This window comes from Adiantum capillus-veneris, chromosome 17 (genome assembly GCF_014529385.1).
Source record: "Adiantum capillus-veneris isolate H3 chromosome 17, ASM1452938v2, whole genome shotgun sequence".
Taxonomy (NCBI): domain Eukaryota; kingdom Viridiplantae; phylum Streptophyta; class Polypodiopsida; order Polypodiales; family Pteridaceae; genus Adiantum; species Adiantum capillus-veneris.
In genome coordinates this window covers 21,109,908-21,122,964 of record NC_140947.1, presented here as the reverse complement: position 1 = coordinate 21,122,964, position 13,057 = coordinate 21,109,908, and positions in this window count along the sequence as shown.

The following is a 13,057-nucleotide window of genomic DNA, read 5'->3' as shown; positions in this document are numbered from 1 at the left end:
CATACATGCCAAAGTTTTGCATCTGAAATAGCCCTTGAATCTGCAACAGCATTTGAAAAGTTTTGTCCACACTTGTCATACAAAGTGAGCTTATACAACCCACGGCACAAAAGGCTAGATGCAACAATTTCATCACCAAAACTCAGATCATGAACTGTACATCTGTCATCCACAAATTTGACTACAAGTCCAAGTCCAGCAAGTGCGGATACAGACAAGAGATTCTTCTTGATCACAGGTACATAAAGTGCATCAACAAGTGTGAAGGAACTGCCATTAGCAGCAGTGAGCACAATATTTCCAACTCCCTGAACTAGATAAGAGGCGTTGTTGGCACAAGTGACTAAATTCCCATGAGGGACAGACTCGAGAGAGGTAAACAATTCACGATGTGAGGTAATGTGCTTTGTAGCACCACTATCGAAATACCACACATGTGAATCTGCAGCAACTGACAAGCATGAATCATGGACAGCAGGATTGTAAGTGCACTCTGCGCTAAAAGCCCATTCTGCATCAACATCAGCATTACAGTCTCCTTTCATAGAAGACTCAACAATGGCTGCATTTGTAGTGGAACCAGCAATTACAATGGAACCACCGTCTTTCTTCTTAGCCTCTTTGGCCTTCAACTTAGGACATGACTTGATCAAGTGATCATTAGCTTTACAATAATGGCAATGTATCTTATTTTTGCCCTTATCACCAGAATTGCCAGATGAAGTGCTGCTAGCAGAAGCATTGGGAACAGAAGTTTTGCCACTCGTAGTAGAACCCTAAGAAGTGGTTGCATTGCTGTTACCACCCTTTCTTTGAGAAGCAATAAAATCCTGTTCAACTGCACGCTGTCTAGTCCTGTTTTTTTTGGAAAGTGACTCTTGCATAAACAATGTGCATAATGCATCAAACTTGACAACTTCTGGATTTCCTTGGGTCATAAGTCTCCAAGTACTAGCAAAAGTCTGGTAAGATAGTCTGCACAAGGGAAGTGTCTGCCGCAGAAATAAGTTTCTCATTGTTATCCTTGACACTAGCAAGAAAAGTGTCCATATCATCTTCCTCATGCATAATCTTCGACTCCAACTCTTTATGCAGCAAAGCAATTTTAGCCTCATTGCGACTTGCATAAAGACCAGCCAATATATCCCAAGCCTGTTTTGCAGATTTTGCTGAAGGGATGTGAGGAACAATGGTGTGCTTCACAGACAACGCAATCAATGCATGAGCCTGTGCATCCTTCACATCCCAACGAGCTTGTTCTGCCATAGGCAAAACAACTCTAATAGCAGAAATCCTAGCAGCAAGACCTGAAACATCCTCAACATCACGTGCATCCTCAGAACCAGGACGTACATCAATGCCCTGCACAATATTCTAGACGCCCTTTGACACAAGAACATGTTGCATCATGTAAGCCCACATAGGGTAATTGTCCCCATCCAACCTGTCCTCAGTAGCAAACATCGTGAACACATCTGTGTTGTTGTTGTCAGCCATGGTAAATGCTGCACATAATGTGAAAACTGCCCAAAAATAGGAGAAACAGAGCGGGAACAACACGTGCTATATAGCACAAACCGTAGAAGACTATGAGGCACATGTTATGGGAAGACGGCACTGAGAAAAATTTTGCACAATATGATGAAATAGCCTGTGCAACACTGCCTGTAATGGAAACGGAGGCCGAAATGAGCCCGAATCAGAAATCTGAGCAGACTTAGCTCTTAGAGCTCTACCAAAATTTTTGTCGACCTGCAAACGCTTGCCAAAGCTCATTGAAATTGGAAAAAGTGAGCAGGCGTGTGCTAGAGCAGCTGGTGACTAAGCTCGGGAGGAAGTAACCTGCTCTGATACCAATTGTTGGAATTAGGGTTGCAAAGAAACACACACAGCTTGGAGAAGACAAAGGAAGCTCAAGGCACACAATAGAGAGTGTGTTACTTAGTGTGCAATGGAAAGATAGATAGCCCTAGAGTGATGGGCGTATAAACAATGCTCAGGGGAAAAAACCTCCTAAAGAGGAAAAAAATGCCCTCGCGGTCCTAGTGTGTTCACACACATCACTACCACATGTATATGGTAACAAAAACACTCGAGGATGACTTGGGAAGTTCTTTTACTTTCTGCATACTGAAAGGGGATCTCTTTCCTACAAACAATGTACTTAAATGATTCTAATGTTGAGTTGTTTTTGTGCATATCTATTCCTTGATTCCATTGCCAACTGTCTTTTGAATGTAAAAATTCAATTATGTCTTATTATTTAAGATTTAACAGCTACACACACACACACACACACACACACACACACACACCCTTGGTCACTCAATTTGGCTATGAATGTTTCATTCAGCTACACACTTAAACCTGAGTTAATAAGATCGCTAGTGTTTGTCTTATGAGGGGTTGTCTTCTACCTGTATCCTGGAGGAATTTGCTGGAAGCATAATAAAGGTGATGAATATACAGTTTCACCTCCCTTGGGTCTTACCCCTTGGCATAATTGGATGGCTTCGATAAAAATGCCTATTAGGGGCTGAATGTTACATTGTTTGGAGTATACATATACACATATCTTCTGGCAATATACCTTATTGATCTCATAATCCTTAGGTAGGATAATGTGGTTTAATTGTGGCTTATCCTTTACTTGGTGTCCGCTTGCTATCACCTTCCACCTAATATCATTGACAAATATGGAGGCCACAATCTATGTCCAATAAACCAAGCTTCATTCCATCCAAATCATGTTTGTAAGTAAGGGAAGTAGAACTCAAGTTCAATGCAAAATATGATATCACAAAAGCAAGGGCTCTGTTAGGCTCTCCTCCACCTCGTGATCCCTTGCTCAAACTCCTAAGATAGTCATAACTTTGCCTTGTCCACTAGTGGACCTTACACCTAAAGCTTAAAACTTGGGGCTCTCCTGTGGGCTGGACACTTTTTGGCTTATAGCTATTTTGTTTGTATGCATCAGGTGGAGTATATCCCTAAGCACGCTTGTATTGAGTTGCTACTTTGCAGTTGTTGTGAATACTCCCCTAAAAAAGTTACTTTCAATGGGTATAATTACCTTGGCATAAATTTGTACAGACCCTTTAAGGAGACCCCCTCTCAAGCGTGATGGGTCATGCTTTAATGGCTTTCTCTCTCACCTCTTTACAGAGCTGTCCCTGTGTAGTTGTTGCACCTCTACTCAGCTATTGCATCTAGGCCAACCTTGATTCTCCTCTCAAGTGAGAAGAAAATGGGTCTCTAGAGTTCTTTATCCATGTATATTGCTCTGCAACACCACCTAGTCTCACTCTTTCTCTCTCCCCTGCACCTTGACCACAGATACATGCTGGCGTGGTGAATATGATACACCACCTGATCATCCCGATTTTGCACGGATTCTTGGAGTAGAGCCTGCAAGGATTTCCATCCTTATTCAACTGATGGAATTTTTGTATAAAGGTGAGGGATTCTCTCATTCCTGACATAGCCTTGAATTTTGTTTTGTCTTGCATAATGTGAAGTAAGGATTGTGGTTTGCTTACTGGCTCACTGTATGCAATGTGGAAATCATTGAGAACTGTGAAACCTCTCAGGTTGGTGCCTATACTAAATTTTAATGGTAATCTTTAAACTATGGCAACGCGGATTTGGTGCCCCAAATCACCTAAGTTCTGTTGAAATGTAACTATACATGCTGGTTGACACCGAACTGTTTTACCTTTATTTTGGGTTAAAAAATATATATTTGAAAACCATTTTTGCCTTGAGTGGTTGATGGTGGCTTAAAGCCAAAATTGTTTTCTCTTTTTGGGTAGAAAAAATATAAATCCATTCCATTTGGAGCTTCATGCCTTGATTGGTTTTGATATTGTTGTTAAGCTAGTGGCGGGGTCAAAATTTTTAGCTTACTTTGGGCCGATTTTTGTCCAAATGCTATAGGGTTCATTGAAATTGTTTTGCCTTTCTCTTGGATATCTGTGATAATTTGCAGAAATTAGTGTGTTAATCTTTAACTATGTAGTCATAATCCCTAGAGGAGCTTTACTTACTATGTGTTGCATTTATGGTATTGATGATAATCTCTGGCATTTTTGTGTGTATCTGATATCAACATGGGTGAATTACTTTGGGAATCTCAAAGTTGGTAAATGTTTGGGCCATGAGTGGGCTACATCTCAGTTTTCCACCTATCTACCTAGTGTTACTCACTCTGAACTTAAACATTGGGGATGGCTTGATGCTTTAGCTTATGCTAGGGGTTCTAATGGGAGTATTTTACCCATTTTTTGAACGAACCACTTAAAGAAACTTTTTGCTTAATACCATCCAATGTTTCTATGAACCTGGTTATTTATAAGTGGTGTTGGCTAGCTAGGTGATGGTTCTAAGTAATGATGGCCATTTGGGTGATGGATGCCATCTGCTGGCTCGGAATGCTTAGCCGTTATTCTTTTTTCTACTTATGTTCTGTTAATAGACTTAAAAAAATAGGCCACTTTTTATGGCTTTGGGATGACTACATGGTATGAGGTTAAGAAACTTTTCGATTTAGATTTTTTTGGGTGATATGGTTAACTTCCATTCACATATTGGTTATAATTGGTTTACCTGCTAACATACCTGGCTAACATACCTGGCTAACCTATGTTGCTTAATTTGGTGAGCAAAGAAAAAATGTAAATCCATTCCATTTGAAGCTTCATGCCTTGACTGGTTGATATTGTTGTTAAGCTAGTGGCGGGGTCAAAATTTTTAGCTTATTTTGGGTTGATTTTTGTCCAAATGCAATAGGGTTCATCGAAAGTGTTTTGCCTTTCTCTTGGATATCTGTGATAATTTACAAGAATTAGCGTGTTAATCTTTAACTATGTAGTCTTAATCCCTTGAGGAGCTTTACTTACTGTGTGTTGCATTTATGGTTTTGATGATAATCTCTGGCACTTTTGTGTGTATCTGATATCAACATGGTTGAAATACTTTGGGAATCTCAAAATTTGTAAATGTTTGGGCCATGAGTGGGCTACATCTCATTTTTTCACCTATCTACCTAGTGTTGCTCACTCTGAACTTAAACATTGGGGATGGCTTGATGCTTTAGCTTATACTGGGGTTCTAGTGGGAGTATTTGACCCATTTTTTGAGCAAACGACTTTAGGAAACTTTTTGTTTAATACCATTCAATGTTTCTATGAACCTTGTTATTTATAAGTGGTGTTGGCTAGCTAGGTGATGGTTCTAAGTAATGATGGCCATTTGGGTGATGGCGGCCATCTACTGGCTTGGAATGCTTAGCCGTTATTCTTCTTTCTACTTAAGTTCTATTAATAGACTTAAAAAAATAGGCCACTGTTCTTGGCTTGGGATGACTACCTGGTATGAGGTTAAGAAACTTTGCTATTTAGAAAATTTTTGGTGATATGGTTAACTTCTATTCACATACTAGTTGTAATTGGTTTTAGAATTTTTTTGGTGATATGGTTAACTTCTATTCACATACTGGTTGTAATTGGTTTTACCTAATAACATACCTTGCTAACCTATGTTGCTTACTTTAGTGAGCAAAGAGAGCTGATCTCTCTTGCTGAGAGCCTCTCCCTGACATAGTGGTAATGCACCTCAATGTGCTTTATGGGAGCATGAAAAACTGGGTTCCTCGCAATGCCAATGCACTCTGACTGTTAGTGTAGATAGTGTTGGCAGTGTCCTATCTAACACCCAAATTATCCATAAGGTGTCTGAGCCATACACACTCAATCATAGCCATGAAGATTTCCCTGTACTTAGCCTCACAATTGGAAGTGGCCACAATAAGTTTCTTGCTCAACCATGATAGGCATGAACTCCCGAGCATGAAACAAAAACCACTCGTGGACACTCGCGTGTCAAAACAACTAGCCCAATCTGAGTCTTAAAAAGCATGTAAATCTTGTGGCAATGATCCCCCCTTGGGATAAAACAAGAAAGATGTAAAGTGCCACTCAAGTAGTGAAAAATCCTCTTGACAACCCGCCAATGCTTAGACCCTAGGCTATGCATACATCTGGTCATCTGTGAGACTGCAAACTAAATATCTAGCCTCGTGTTGCATACATAAATAAGGTAGCCAACAAAAGTTTGGTAAAGAGTGACATCGGCAGGATCACCAGCATCATGAAGACTCAATTTCAAACTTGTTTCCATGGGAGTGGCAATAGGTCCCGGGGGATTCACTCTATACACAAAATGGGATGCCACTTGCAAGTGAACAACTTTGATAAAACCCCTATATACGAATCATGTTAGGGAAAATGACCCCCCTTTCTACGCTTATACGACGTGAGATTAAGATATCATTCTGTGTTTTCGTACCAAGGACAGTTATGAATAATTGATTCTAGAGTGGAAAAGGTCAAGTGTACCAATGATGGACTGTAGATTTAAGTCAAACAGATCCTAAGTAAAGATAGATTCCTCACTTGCATCCATATAAGAAAGTCAATAGATTCGTTAGCCTTGAATACGTATTAGAGGTGTAATGAACCTATCAATTGTTATCCATGTTCTACTTAAAACCTTTTTACCTTAACCCTACTATCCAAATATTGTTTGAAACGATGAAGTTTGTCATTGTATCTCTTGAAAGAGTGTTTCTCTTTTTCTTCCTTTTAATTCATAATTTTTCAATTTTTGATCCAAAGGTCATCACTCCTTCAGATCAAAAAATGAGATCATAGGTTATAAATAAAATTAATAATTACCCCATTTTTTATAGATTTGTTCATATTTATTTAAATAGGTTAAGTTTTGATGAGAAAGACACTACCCCTTTCTGATCCAAGTGTTTTACCCAAATTACTGTCTAGAGAAGTTTTGAGGTATGAGGTTGTTTTTTGTCATACCACCACCATTAATGAAATCTTTTAAAGGATATATCACACTCGTAGTCTTTTAATACATAAGTGCTAGCAAGGTGAGAAGTGCGCAATATATGCCAAAGTTCGTCTTTATTGTTGTGAGAGACAATATGAACATAAAACCAGATTCAGAATGGGGATTTAATTATAGTTAGCAAAATTTCAAAAGATCATCAACCAGCCTGCTCGAAAGGAGGGCATCATACCCGATCGTGGCAGGGTCAAGAACCCCTTAAAAAATGCTTAGGGGTTGTTCCCACCATATTGCTAGGAGACATAGCTTTAGAGGTGGTTTATAGTAGCTTGTGTTGCCAAAGCAAGGGTTTTATTAAAAGCTACCAGTAGAGTTTTACAGACACAAAATTTTTTTAGTGCTTTTAAAAATAATTGATTTTAACTCAAAAGAATAATCAAAGTTTCCGACCTCAGCTACCTTTAAGTTTAATGGTGCAAAGAGGGAGTTATCCTTTGATGGGGGTACGGTATTTCAGCTACCAATCCCTACATTTAAGTCATGCTTAGCATGGTGTAAAAGTTAGTAGTCCCAATAGGGGTGTAGTATTCCATGCTTTAATGGGAGCTATTTCAATGCATAGTTTTAGTTTAGCTAGATATTTTCAAAGTGTGAAAGAAGCCAATAATTTGTAATCAATAGATGTGTGTGTGTGGCTGTGTGTGTTCCACTAACAATAGAACATAAACACCAAAGAATCCTTTCAAATTACAAAAGACACTAGAAACTATGTCAATACAAAGGTGGTATAATTCCCATTCATAGTACATAATGGACTTTATACACAAGTAAAAGAGAGGTAAGAGCCTGAAGATATATAAATCCACCATCTTCAACCCAAGGAACTTCGAAAAGCATAGTTGAGAAGGTAACCCTCACCTACACCCATGGAAACAACACAACTTTTAGTTAGCATTGGCACGTATACAGGTGATGCATGGGTATCCCACATGTTATTGGATTCAAAACTTGGTATTCCTTTCTCCTTGTTTTCTCTGGTATGTTTCTTTTTCCAAACTCACAAATTGTGAGTGATAAATGTATTAAAACCAAAGAAATTACCTGGGAAGCCATGCTCCATTTGAGCCATGGCATCTGCCAACAACCACATCACACACCATTGGATACAATAGATACATCAGTTGATAAAGAGAGCCACCCTGAAATTATAATATCAAAAGGAACATAGGCTATATTAAAACTTTTGGTATGTTTTAACATACCAAAAATAAGATTTTATGGCATGGTCAAGAGACATCAAGTGAGACGAATTTAAAATGGCATGCTATAAGAAAAATCATGTTTAATAAATACTGAATTGTATATTTCTAAAAGTGTGTGAATCTCTCTCTCTCTCTCTCTCTTTGTGTGTGTGTGTGTGTGTGTGTGAGAGAGAGAGAGAGAGAGAGAGAGAGAGAGAGAGAGAGAGAGAGAATGTGTGTGTGTGTGTGTGTGTGAGGGAGAGAGAGATAGAGAGAGAGATGAGTGCAAAAGGTCTTGGTTTTTGGCCTAGAGAAGCCCATAGGGGGTAGTAAGGCAAAGGGTGCAATTTTGAGTCATTGATGTCAAGCTTGCCATGGTGGACAATCCTCTTTGGTTAAAAAGGAAAATTTTGTGAAGATTATATATTCCTTCTTATTGTGAAGAGTGGTTTGATCCACTCACCAAAATATGGAAGAAAATTAGGTCAAAAAACCGATGCCAGTAGAGTGTTATTTCCATTTGGGAGACCAAATAGCCTAACTAGATGAAGATGTTTACTTGGAAGGTGCTTTGGGGAGAGATCCCTACTAGGAATAAGATTTGTGTTAGAGGGATTGTCATCGATACCTGATCTGGATGCAGAACAACTTCAGAGGATCCCTTACATCTATCAGTAGTTGCCGTGCATCATGGGGTCTGGCGGCTAAAATTTGCAGATTTCTTTACCAATGACCTATTCTGGGAGCGCATAGATAGAAAAGCCAAGCCATCTTGATTTGTAAATAAATCACAAGGTTTTTTTAATCTAAATCGGATTTGGAAAATTAGAAAGCTTTGTGTCTTTGAGAAAAAGCTTGTTGTGGCTCAATTTGATGATATTGTGCATGAGAGCACTGAGCTCATTTATGTTGTGGGATCCAAGAGAGGGATGGCCACTAATGCCCTCAATTCTCTCTTTCACATACACACACAATATGCAAAGACAAGGTTAAGTGAGGGGCACAGAGCCAACCTCACCTCATTTATATAGTATTCCACCAGCGGATGAAGTGATGAGGAGGGCCAGCATGTAGGATTCCTTCACAATCTGCTTGTCCTTATGCTTGACTCCTAAGGCCCCTGGCTAGAAATGGCATCCACCATGGCAACCCACATAGGCGAAAGAGTGGGAGAGATGGGGGATCATCATACCATGTGCAAGTGCAGAGAGAGCACGATAACATAGTTGTGAAGTAGAGAGGGTAAGAAGACCAAGCGTGATGCACTTACTACACACATAACCCCACCATCAAGTCACCTAATATGGTGTCACATTTTTTTTTTTGAGAACCAATTACCCCATTTGGGGTGGTGTCCCATAGTTCATGCACCCTATGAAGGGTAAAGGCTTATAATAGCCTGAAAAAAACTTGAGATGCAAAGAGAGGTTAAGAAAACAATCCCTCAAGGTGATATAGGAAAGCCCGTGTCTCATGGGGGGATAATACCAGACATGGTACAATGTCTAAGTTTGTAATAGGATGATGGTACACAGTGAGAGGTATATCTATTCATATAGAGCTGTTGTTGCATCAATACTTAGAGGTGTGTGTGTGTGTGTGCCCGCCTTGTCCTAGGCACCATACACAATGGGTCAACAATAGGCCCATTGTGCATGGGCCGTTTGCCTAATTAAGGAGACGAGATTAGAGTGGCTAAACTTTTAGCCAAGAAAGTCATTTCGAGAAATAATCTTGATTATTGTATTAATTATGTCACTTCTCTTCAATCCATTATGGAAAAATTTGTGTATAAGAAGCCTGATGTCTTCCCAAGTCAAGAAGTAGTTAGAGGAAGAATAAAGGATCAAATAAAGGAGAATTATACATGTATCAATAGCTGCTTCATGAGTCCAATTACTTTTTTTCTTGATGAATTCAATGGAAGAGATATTCAATAGATCTTTTCCAGGTGAAACCGTAGCCATAGCCGCCATTACAGGGGTTATGTAATATAATTGTAAAGTTAAGGAATTGTACAGAGGTGGGAAAGAACCCTGAATTTGTAGGAAAACCCTTACCGTATGTTACCACTCAAAGCATCGGATATCCATCTAAACTTATGTTTGTGATGTTTATATGTGGGAAGTAGAACCGGAAGCTTGATTGTCTCAAGAGAGTATCCAAGACTATTAAGATGTTTAGCAATACCATTGGTAACCATACTAGGAGAAAAGTTAAGCGAAGTAAATTCCCTACCAGATAGACGAGAGTGTGCTGCTTTCCAAGCCAGGTTTCTGCCGGTCGGGAGTCTCCCGCTACTTGGCCTATCCCCCCAACCAAGAACAAATGATGGATAAATGGAAGTCCACAGGTTTTTTTGGGAAGAGTTGATCCAAGTGGTTAAGGATATACCAAATACCATGGTTGAACCACATGATGTTGGTCTCACAAGAGGCTTTGGGGTCAATGAAATTGCAAGCAGATAGGACCAAAAAACATTCCAAATAGATTCAATGTAGAAATCAGGATTACTCTTAGCAAATTCCATGCTACCTTTTGTACGAATGTATAACCATGCATTAGAAGAACACTTAGAATGGTCAACAAAGTTAAGGTTGAAAGGAGACTTGATGAGTTCTCCTTTGTCTAAGAAATGTCCTCCTTTCAAAATTCTAACTCTAAAATCTTCAACTATGGATGCTAGGAGATTAGATAAATAAACCCAAGTTTCTCTAAGGATTTGTGCCAAAAAAGCTTTGTTGGGGACGACCCAAAGCTGATGGTCCACATCAAAGGACTCAACTTCAATTTGTCTGACTGGTAAAAAAGGAAAAGCTTTAAATACTTTGGGAACCATTTCTAAAAGGTTAGAGTCCGATGAGAGAGCAGAGGTTGTTTTGAAATTCCTTGACGGCTTCCAGAGCACCACTATCCTTGCAAAAGATGCCCCCCTTTGTGGGATAGCACGAGTAGTGGGGGCACTAATGAAAGGTGGGTTGTTGCGGGAGCGAATCACAACACCCATAAAGTGCATGCAACACAACCTAGATCAACATAATGTCAATTGAGGATACAGATGACATGATAGACCCATGGAGGCAATCTCTTTAGCTTGTCAGGTTGAGACCATCCCACACATACAACACTCTAGAAGGCTAATTAAACCACAATCTAGAATCTCACTGCTCTCAACTACACCACTCAACCCACATACACACAAACAGAAGGAAACTCACTAAAGCATACCAGAATCATATGAAACTTAAGGAACACCATCCCCTCACTAGGATACACATGTCCCAAAGTCTCTACACTCAAAACCCTTACTCTATACCCATCTGCAAAAAACGCGTATGAAGACAGATCCGGATATTGGAAGTGGCCAAAACTGAAATTTATAAGTACCTATGCGTAGCTTAGGTCTCCGATTCTAATGACTACTTGCAAGCAGAAAAAAGACATCGTTTGATATACTTACGGCCGCAAATAACTCGTAGATACGCGAGCGCGTCGCTCCATTTAACAAGGAATTCTTGGGGTTTTCGCGTAGCTCTTACCGAGCCTAGCACGATGGTGTTGTCAGATCTCCAATATGATGAACGAGTGGGGAGTTGCGCTCGGGGGGTTTACCAATCAGTACCCCCCTATATAACGTGCGTTCGCGGCATATTAAAAAAACCCCTCTTTTAACATGTCTAAATGAATAAAATGACCCCTTAGTTTAGGATTTTTTTTTCAAAATTGAATATAAAGACCCCTTATTTTAATGTATCTCTATGAAATTGCCTAATTTTTTGTATTTTAAAACCTCTCCTTTTGAACTTATACAGTAACAAGATTACATAGTGCACCCCTGAGGAGTTGCGTTAGGAAGAATCTCACACTCTCTCTCTTTCTCTCTCACCCACAGTCGACAGCAGCTTAAAACTTGATTATGATAAAAGTTATTTTACAAAATGACGTAGGTACCTTATATACTAAGGCTATGATAGGTTAAACCTAAAATAGAGTTCAAGGGGTAAAATGGCTTTGTATGTACAATCAAGAAGTGCCATTGCACCCGGGCTTCTGCAACTAAACTAGCTACTTACTACAAATGATATTTATAACCATTAATCCATAGCATTTCATAGCTCTCAAAAAATAAGACTTTGCTGAGTTATGTTGTGTTGTTGACCCACGGGTCAACACTCCCCCCCTCCGATTTCATGTAGTCCCCGACGTGACTTGGTTGTCACTGTCGGTGTGGCCTTTGTTTTCGTTCTTGCTTCCTTGTGCTCCACTGCTTTTAGTTTTGTCAACCCACATATTCACGAACTATGATCCACAAAAATCATAAATATTGATGATAAACTTTATGTCCTTCTCATCCATGCCCCAAGGTGAAATATGCGTTTTTGTCATGATAGGGCTATTTCCAGATCGAAGTTTTGAAAGAACTGGATCTCGTTCAATTTGACTCTTATCACCATGGATAGATAAAGTTCCATCCATCACATGCTCCAACAAATTTGTCAATTTGAGTATTTTTCATTCTCAAAAACAACTTCTACAATTTGTATAACACTATGAGAGATTGTGGTGTTTACCACGGGCCATTGACGCAACAAGAGAGAGGAATTCAAAATGAGGAGAGAAAATCCTTTTGATGCTCAAGCGGCACTTTACCGCAAATATTACTGCGTGCATTTCCGCGAATATTGCCGCGCACATTACCGCTAAAGTTGGACACCCTCCCCCTTGATCCCTCTCCCGCGGGTTTCCATTTAAATCCAATACAACTCAAAATGTTTTTACACACTACAACTCCTACACTCTCTAGAATGCTTGCTCACTTCACTTAATCTCTCTTTCACTCTATAAATTCTATACATAAATCATTGAACTCACAACAAAACCATTACAAATACTATTCATAAGCACATAACGAAACATTTGCAAATTAATCATATACTACACCAAGTGAAAGA